The sequence below is a fragment of the Pongo abelii genome, chromosome 8, assembly GCF_028885655.2.
Source record: "Pongo abelii isolate AG06213 chromosome 8, NHGRI_mPonAbe1-v2.0_pri, whole genome shotgun sequence".
Lineage (NCBI taxonomy): Eukaryota > Metazoa > Chordata > Mammalia > Primates > Hominidae > Pongo > Pongo abelii.
Window position 1 is genome coordinate 122,102,630 of NC_071993.2, and position 9,637 is coordinate 122,112,266.

Here is a 9,637-nt window from a genome sequence, read left to right on the forward strand (position 1 = left end):
CAGGGAGCTTGTTAGAACTGCAGATCCTTAAACTCATTGAATCAGAATCCCTAGGTGTGGGTCCCTGAAATCTGTATTTTAGCAGGCTCTCTGGGATTGTGATGTGCCTTAGAGTTTGGCAGCCACTGGGTAGCTGATCCTGACTTAGACTTATCAGGCATGTGATCTTGAACAAGTCACATAATCTCACTGAGTTCAGTTTCCTCATATTTAAAATAGGCCCAATAATATCTATTTCACATGGACTGCTTTGAGGATTAGGCAAGAGGTCTGTAACAGACACTGTAGAACAGTGTCTCTGGTCTACAGTTGACCTCCCATAAATGGTAGTTGCCTTGATTCTCTGCTCTGCCACATAATAGCTGGTTAACCATGAGCAAGTAATTTTAGCTTCTCTCAGTTTAGTTTCTTCATCTGTAAAAGAAGGAAAATAACTGTTATACTCAATTTATGAGGTAGCTATAAAAATCAGTTTAAATTATGGGCATTGAAGCCCTTTGTACACTATATAAGGACTGTACATCTAAGGGATTAATGAGACCAGGTTGATGATTTTAAGCATAGAGTAAATAGTAAGACTGACTCTGTTCTATGAACCACATGGAAACTCTAAAGAATATGCATATTTGAAACACAGGTATCATCTGGGGAAGGTGATCTTCTCACCCAAACCAGTTCATGAACATCAGTCTCCAGTGGTGTGCTGGAGCTAGCTGTACCAGCTCATGAGGGCCAATTGTAACATTTTTAGGAATTTTGTTTGCTGGTTAAAAATAGTCATTATTTAAAATTAAATTATGTAAACAAACAATAATATTAGATAAAATAAGTTAAAATAAAAACAAAGGAACTAATTATCCCCAAACTCTTCCCCACCTAATTATTTTACTATCCGTGCCTTGGGATTATTTACATTGATTTTATCCATATGGTGACAATACTATTCATATATAAATGGTGTGCTTCTCTTCATAACTCTACATAGCCTAATGTCAGGCTAGTAGCTTGAAATTGGCCACAGTGGGAGTGTGAGCATTTGTACCATGAGGCTTGGCCAAGGCTACAAATCCAGACTTTTGTTTTTCCCCCCTGGAGAGCTGTCTGTTAAAAATTTACCAACACACCACTGGTCTTACCTTTGTTAATTTACCACAGTCCAGGTTCTGATGTAGACTTAGAAACCTGGATTTGTCAGCAAGCTGAGGATAGAGTCATTATTTCTAAGAAGGACTCACATTACCCAAGTGCAAAGCCTGATATATACCTTCAGAATATCAATTTATTAATTTACAGTGAAGAAAGCCACCCCAGGGCATTCCCCAAGGGAAGGCAAAAAGAGCTAGTTGCACATTTTCAATGTTTAATGACATTAGGGTAAGGGGACACAGAATATCCATTTCCACAGCTGAGACACCTGCTGCCTTAAGGAAGGGACAGGCAAGTCCTTGGGCAGGACCTTAGATTGCCACTGTCCATCTTGCTCTAGGACTCTCCTCTCCAGGCATGACCATGACTGACTCTGTCCTCCTACCCTGCTGATGGAATTATCCTTTCTTGACACATGGCAATGCCTCCAATCAGAGGCTGGTAGCTATTTTTTATCTTCAGGGCAGTATTTTCCAAAGAGAAGTTCATGGACCATATGCATCTGTATCATTTAGATGTGTATTAAAAATGCGTAGGTCTTCCCCAGTTCTACTAGATCAGAATCTCTGTTGGTGGGGCCCATGAATCTGTATTTTCAACAAATCACAAGATAATTTCTATATATACTATAGTTTGAAGACCACTGCTTGAAGGTTTCTTTGCATATCTCCACTAAGTACAAAAAATATTGACTTCTAGATTTAACTCCCAAAGCACTTGCATTTTTAAGTTTCTGGGGGCATTATATTGTGGTACCCCTGCACCACTCACACTCTAGTCAGGAGGTATATTATGGACTGAATGTTTGTGTCCCTCCAAACATTGGAAGTCTTAACTTCTGGGGGCATTGTATTGTGGTAACCCTATACCACTCACACTCTAGTCAGGAAGGATATTATGGACTGAATGTTTGTGTCCCTCCAAAACTCATATGTTGAAGTCTTAACTTCCAGTGTGATGGTATTAGGAGATGGTGCCTTCTGGAGGTAAAATCAAGCCCTCATGAATGGGATTAGTGCCTTTAGAAAGAGAGCTGCGTCACTCTCTTTCCATCACATGAAGATGCAGTGAGAAGCTGGTAGTCTTGCATCTGGAAGAGGGCCCTCACACAAACTGACCATGCTGGCACCTGGTCTCAGATTTTCAGCCTCCAGAACCGTGAGATGATAAATTTCTGTTGTTCATACACCACCCAGGCTACAATATTAGGTTGCTGCAAAATATTTGCGATTTTTGCCTTTACTTTTAACGGCAAAAACTGCAATTACTTTTGTGCCAACCTAATACTTTGTTATAGCAGCCCGAACTAAGGCAAGGGAGACTACATCAGACAGTGTAGCTATGTAAGTACAAATGTATCCCTGTTTAGGAAAACTAAGTTCTAACCCTGACTTCAGGCCAGTAGCCACCTTTTCAATCTCTTTCATGAAGGGACCACCCATTATCATTACCACTGGTGGCAAAAATAGAGGCACGAGAATGGAATTTGCTTTTCTGTGAAATCTCAGTGTATACAGATTGAAGAGCAAGGGTTTGCTTTCATCTCTAAGAAGCAAAAGTGAGTACGGACTGGCACATTATCAGAGAAAGAATCATTCTAGCTCGGTGGGTCTTAACCAGGAGTAAATTTGACTCCAGGGAATAGTTGGCAATGTCTGGAAACGTTTTTATTTGTTATAGCTGGGGGATGAGTGGGTGGGTTGCTACTTGCATCTAGTGGGTGGAGACCAGAGATGCTGCTAAACATCCCGAAAAGCACAGGACAGTCCCCCACAACAAAGAATTACGTGGCCCCAAATATCAATAGTGTCAAAGTTGAGAAACCTCATTCTAGCTTTCTTTTCCCTTCTACATTCTAGCCAACTGTTGTCCTTTCAGCATTGGGATTCATCCAGCAGTCTCTTTCCCCAGCAATTTGTTGAAATTTTTTAAAAAATGGACTCATTTTAGTGTCACAAGAAAAAAATACATTCACAGGAAAGGATGGGTCATTTTGTTTAATGATGTTTTGCCTTTTACATAGCAAAAGCTTAATAAAATATTTTTAAATGAAATGGTGAATAGATCAAAACATTAATTTCACATGTGTTTTAATAAATAACAGGAAGATGGCTATATTATATAAATTGTTCTTGTATATGTCTTGAGTGGATCACCAAACACAAACACATCTACATGCCTTTTCCTGTGAATAGATCTAATAATAACGCTCTTCTACAAACAAATTAAATGGCTATTATTTGCTGAGAATGTAATGCTTGTGTGAATAGAAGCCAGCCCTGAATCCAAGACCCCAGATCTATTTAAAGAATTTGAAGAATGTCAGAAAAGCACGTGGCTTCAAGGTTAATATGTAAGACTTACAGAAACTTGAAAAATCACTATGACTAAAAAGAAAGTATGTGCTCCCTGCATGCCTTTAAATTGGAATGACAGCCAAAACCAGTTAATTATAAAAACAGCTAATTTAACAGGTTTTCAAATTTGCTTCTTTCACCAAGTAGCATATGGTCAATAATCCTTAAAGAGAAAGCAAAGAAGGGGAAGCACTGAACCAAATTTGCTTTTTTGTACCTGCTCAGCTCAAATGCAGAGTTCTCTACCTGGAAATTGACTGCTTCCATAGTTTGATAGCCACAGAGAGATGGGAACAGAAGGAGAGGTATAATCCCAGACTTGATTCAGCTATAGAGAATGACAATAGTGTCAGAGGCCTTCTAACCAGAGCGACTCCATCTTGAATACGGGCTAGGTAAAACAGGGCTGAGACCTACTGGGCTGCATTCCCAGGAGGCTAAGCATTCTAAGTCACAGGATGAGAGAGGAAGTCAGCAGAAGACTGAAACAGGTTGTAATAAAGAAGCCAGCCAAAACCCACCAAAACCAAGATGGCCATGAGAGTGACCTCTGGTTGTCCTCACTGCTCATTATATGCTAATTATAATGTATTAGCATGTTAAAAGACACTCCCACCAGTGCCATGACAGTTTACAGGTACATTGGCAACTTCTGAAAGTTACCCTCTATGGTCTAAAAAGGGGAGGAACCCTCACCTCCCAGAATTGTCCACCCCTTTCCTGGAAAACTTGTGAATAATTCACCCTTGTTCAGCATGTAATCAAGAAGTAACTGTAAGTATCCTTAGGCCAGAAGCTCAAGCCACTGCTCTGAATGTGGAATAGCCATTCTTTTATCCTTTATTTTCTTAATAAACTTGCTTTCACTTTACTGTATGGACTCCCTGTGAATTCTTTCTTGCAAGAGATCCAAGAACTCTCTCTTGGGGTCTGTATCAGGACCCCTTTCCAGTAACAATAGTAGTAAGGGGTCAGGGAGACTGGACAAAGAAGTTTAAAAAGCCTTAGACAAAGGGTCCTCATCATTGTCATAACATAAAATCATGGACTCCTAGAATTTTATAGCTGATAGGATTAGAAATTTCAAAACTCAATTTCATTAATTTTCATCTGGGAAAACAGATGGCCAGAGAGGCCAAACAATTTGTTAAGGAGCAGTGAGCGCAGACCACACAGGAACGCAAACCTCTTAGCAGAGTATACAAGGCCTTTGATCTCCTCAGTCAGAATGAACTAGAGCTTTCCAGGGTACCCTTTCTGACTGTTTAGCATGTTTGCCAGTCTGACTAATTTTGAAGTTGCTTAAATATCTGTCCTTTCCACTGTATCATAATCTCCTCATTCATCTTCAATCTCCAATGCCTTGAACTCAGTAAATGTTGGTTGAACAAAAGTAAATTGAACCCAGAATTTCTGATCATAATCTGGAGCACTTTAAAATTGTCAGCTTACTGGGAAACGGGATAACATGTGATTTGTCTTTGATTTTTTTTTCTCATATGCTTTTTCCACCTATAGATGCTACATGAATGTTTTTAAAATCTGATATAAAAATTAAAATTAAAAAATTAAAAAAGAAAATTTGATACAATGCTACATTTAGAGTGTTGTGATTAGATTTCTTAATTGTATCATGGTCATCTCTACATCACATGGTGATCAAATTGTTTTGAGTTTTAACACATAACTGACAAAGGCTTGGGGACATGTAAGATCCCAAATATATTTTTATTAATTTTTATTTTTCTTGTTTGTCCTCTTTTAAATAACTTTTTTTGTTATAAGAGTAATTCATGTTCAGTGGAGAAACCATAGAAAATAGTGACAAGTGAAGGAATAAATTTAAAATGACCCATAATTGTACCATACATTCTGATTTTTTAAACCCTGAACAAATTAGCCTTGGATAAGTACCAGGAATAGAGTGCAGCATTGAAAATTAAAGTTTGGGGAAGGATAGCTGACTTAAGAAATTATCTAGCTAGACATTTTTTGATGGGGTAATTTTGCAGATGACATTAGTGAGAGAAGGGGCTTGCCACTCTCACACAGCTAGTAGCGGCATGGGAGGATATTGGAACCAAATTTCAAGTCTTCAGTGAAGAATCAAGGAAGAAGTTCTAAATCCTAACAATATCCCTCTGGATGGACATTTATTTTATTACTACAGTAAGCCACATGGTGAGTCATAAGGAGCATTTCATTCTTCTAATATGTCTCTACTGTATTTAGAATCTGATAAAGCCCCTATTAGAATTCATCTCTTTAAGAATAAAAGGAGCTGAGGAACTAAAGAGAGGGTTGGAATAATCCATTAATTATATCCGTTAAGCTTCAGTTATGCTAATAAGGAATATCACATGACTGTGGTGTGTGCTTGTTCTGAACAGTAAAGTACATGAGGAAAGATAAGATTCAGGGCTGAAATGTCCTTCAGCGTATGTAGGTAGTGGTGATGAAAGTCATTAAAAGAAAAATTGATTGAGGTATTTTAGTAAACAAAAGAACTCACCACTTACCCATCAGGAAGTGTATTGTTAACGTAGTGCTGTTCAGCCTTCTGGAAGAAAAGGTTTCTTCATGCTTCTCTCTTTAGCCTAATTCTTATCCTGTCACTTTTCAGGCAAAATTTAAAAAAAAAAAAGATTGAAAACGATGGTCCTATTTTATTTGCTTCAAAAGAAACAGGCTGTTGCGTTGTGCTTGGAACAGTTTACTCCTGGCCTTGATGTGTGAAAGGAAGCCCATGTAATTGACTAGGCAGTATTTGAAGAAGCAGGAAATACAGTATTAAGAAAATGAACAGGCATGAAAACCATGGCTATTTGATAAAAGTAAATAATTTCTGCAGTTCACATGTTCTCAGCATATTTTCTTTGATACTGACTTGCTTAATATGACAATAGCAGAACCATGCTAGCTTGTAGGCATTACTTTTCTTTTAATTTCTGTTACATTTTGAATTTACCAGCACTCACATTTGTATTACTTTTGGGTTATACTGAGGATCTATAACTTATAGATCAAATACCTGACATATATGTGCATTCTCTGAAGTCTTAGGGCAGAACTAGAACATTCTTATGAACATCAGTATAAGATATTAAAATGGAAGTTTTGCCTAAGACTGAAGACAATAAAAATATCATAGTCTAAAATGAATGCCAGAACACCATACAGGATTTAAATATCTATACATACATATGTGTGTGTATTATATATATTTAATATATATCTTTGTAGGATAGGAAGAGGTAGGGGGAAATCCGTTTTACAATTATTAAGTATTTCACCCTTGACAAGAGTATATATATTGGAAATCAGTTGGAGAGTATTTTTAAAGATAAATGTTAGTATGCTATGAATGAATCCACCCCTACCACCACTGAGGCAGGGTAGGAGAGGCCTGTGCTCTTCAAGCTTAGCTGGAAAAGGACCTCAACAAGACCACTTCAAGAGTCTAATGTGTGGAGACTGTTGCTTAGGGGGACATTATGGTCTAGCTTCTGACTCAACAGCTAAGTCAGGGAGGCAGGTTGGCTGCTCTGATCGTGGAGTCCAAAAGACGGCCTGCATTGAAAAGCCTCATGAGTGTTGACTTAGGGCTAGTCTAAGAGGTCGCTGGAAGAACAAACACTCAGTAGGAGAGAAGCTGGAGGTACCTTCAGTGCTGAATTGGAACCTAGATTCATTCCCCCGTGGAGTGAATTACATAGGAAAGATGCCCAGAGACCATGGGGGTGTCTCTAACAATTACCCACCGACCTGCCCCCACCCCCAAGAAAAAGAAAATCACATACAGCCAGTCAGCTGTAAACATATGCTGAGCCTAGTAAACTCAGATACTAAGTTACCAGGGTACCTGGCAAGTAAGAACATTCCTGATTCCCTTCCCTCCTCTTCCTCTTTGCCCTCCAACCTTAGTAGCTAGCAAGATGGGGAGAGGAGGAGAAGCTGTAAGTGGGGAAAAAAGAGCAGCTTTCTCTCCTTCTCAGCTGCGGGGTTCTCCCTCATCACAGGCTTGAGCTGGGGAATCAGGAAGAAGGATTCTTTTTAAAACTGAAGTAACATTATCATTTAATTTAAAAATATTTTAAATTTTGACAATGTTGAGATTAGATATACTAATTATTAAACTAAGATTATGTTTTGCAGCTTGAAGTGATAAGAAAAACCTCTTATCTAAGAGCATCTGGGAAAGTCGGGGGTTTCCTGAACATCCTTTTAAATCCTTTGGAAGTCAGCTTTCAGAGAGGATTTAAAGTGTAGACTGGGCCTTCAGAAACTTGGTTAATGTAGTGGTTTCCTATGCAGACTTGGGGACTATAACTTGTGTGGAAGAGAGAAAATAAGATTATCTTACATTTTTCCCATTCCTTTTTCAAAAAGAAAGCTCAGCTAGCATGAAAGTTAAATTCAAAATGTAATGGTTATTATTTGCATATTCAAATCTAGTGCATATCATGTAAGTACTGAATTATGGTATTCATTATTTCAAATGACAAGCTGGATTTTTTTTTCTTTCTAATTTCACAAATTAATTTTCCTTGGAACCTTTTGGTTTGGGCTTTAAGATTTTAGGCTTTCATCACAAAAAGAGGACAGCATTGAAGATTAAAGTGTGTGGCTCTTCTCAAGATGTTCTTAGTCCAGCAAAGGATTCTATGCATATTTGGGCTTCCTTCTATCTCATAACCTGTATTTCTTGATATTCTATTTATATTCTGTAAGTTTTTTTTAAAGGAAAAATTCTTCCATAGTTGAAGGACATGTCAAAAATAGAGGATACAGTTTTATGTCAAAGGAAGTTTCATGATATGACTGTAGAGCTCATTTGACTTAAGACACATCATTTCCTCATGGAAGTGTTAAATAGATCTGTACAATAAGGTTGGCAATCTTTGTGTAAAACAGTTTTTTTCCTCCTGCTCTAAAGAAAGTGTATATTTCAAAATGTGAATGTCAGCAGTCAGAAAATAGTATTTTTTTAACTTCGTTTTCAAAGTCCTCAAAAACCTGTACCTAATCATGAATATTTTTTTCTCACAGATTGTTTCTTCTTCTCTCTCCCAGAAACTTTGAAGTTTTTCTACATGACACCAGGACCAATGTCTTTTTTTAATTACACAGAAATGAAAGAAAGTGTGTTGTATCATTAACCAAATATATGAAATCTTGAAGCTGTATTTTTTTTTTAACTTTGTTTTGCAAAGAGGCCATTCTCTTTGGTTAAAGTAATTTGTTATTCACAGTTTCCTTGTCCTCATATTATCAAGGGGAAAATTATAGAAATTTTAAAGGAAGCTCTAGGCAATGTTTTCATCCCTGAATCTTTGGAGAGCTATAAAAACAAACAGATTACTGAACCTGTAAGAGAACCAATCGTGAAGTCATTACATCTAAGCATAAGCAAAATCTCCTCTTGGATCATTAAGTTATAGAAGAATAGAAAGCCTGCACTTTGAAATTTAGATAAAGCTTGGTAACTTGTAAGTCAAACAAGTAAAATTTTACAATTCAGGAATATTGATAGCAGTTGAGTTTAATAGATTTCTCACATTCCAAATTTAAAGCTTCCTTTGCTTTGCAAATAGAGGTACAACAGCAGTTGGCGTTTAAGAAGAATGAATCAACAATTTAAAACTATAATGTGTTTTTTATTCATCTCCCTTATTCACATATATTTGTTTTGTTTTGAGAAGGAGTCCTGCTCTGTCGCCCAGGCGGGAGTGCTGTGGCACGATCTCAGCTCACCGCAACCTCTGCCTCCCGGGTTCAAGCGATTCTCTTGCCTCAGCCTCCTGAGTAGCTGCGATTACAGGCGTGCGCCGGCAACCTAGGCTAATTTTTGTATTTTTAGTAGAGACAGGGTTTCACCATGTTGGCCAGGTTGGTCTTGAACTCCTGATCTCAAGTGATCAGCCCGCCTCGGCCTCTCAAAGTGCTGGGATTACAGGCGTGAGCCATCACTTCTGGCCCTTATTCGCATACAATTTAAAAATCATCACAGAAGTTTTGAAAGGAAGGGGCAGAAAATTACCTACTTTTCCTCTCCCCAGTGATCTCCTTCAAATCTGTGCCTTTTCCTCAGTCCCAGGCCTCCATTTACTGAGCAGTCACACTTCACAGAGGGG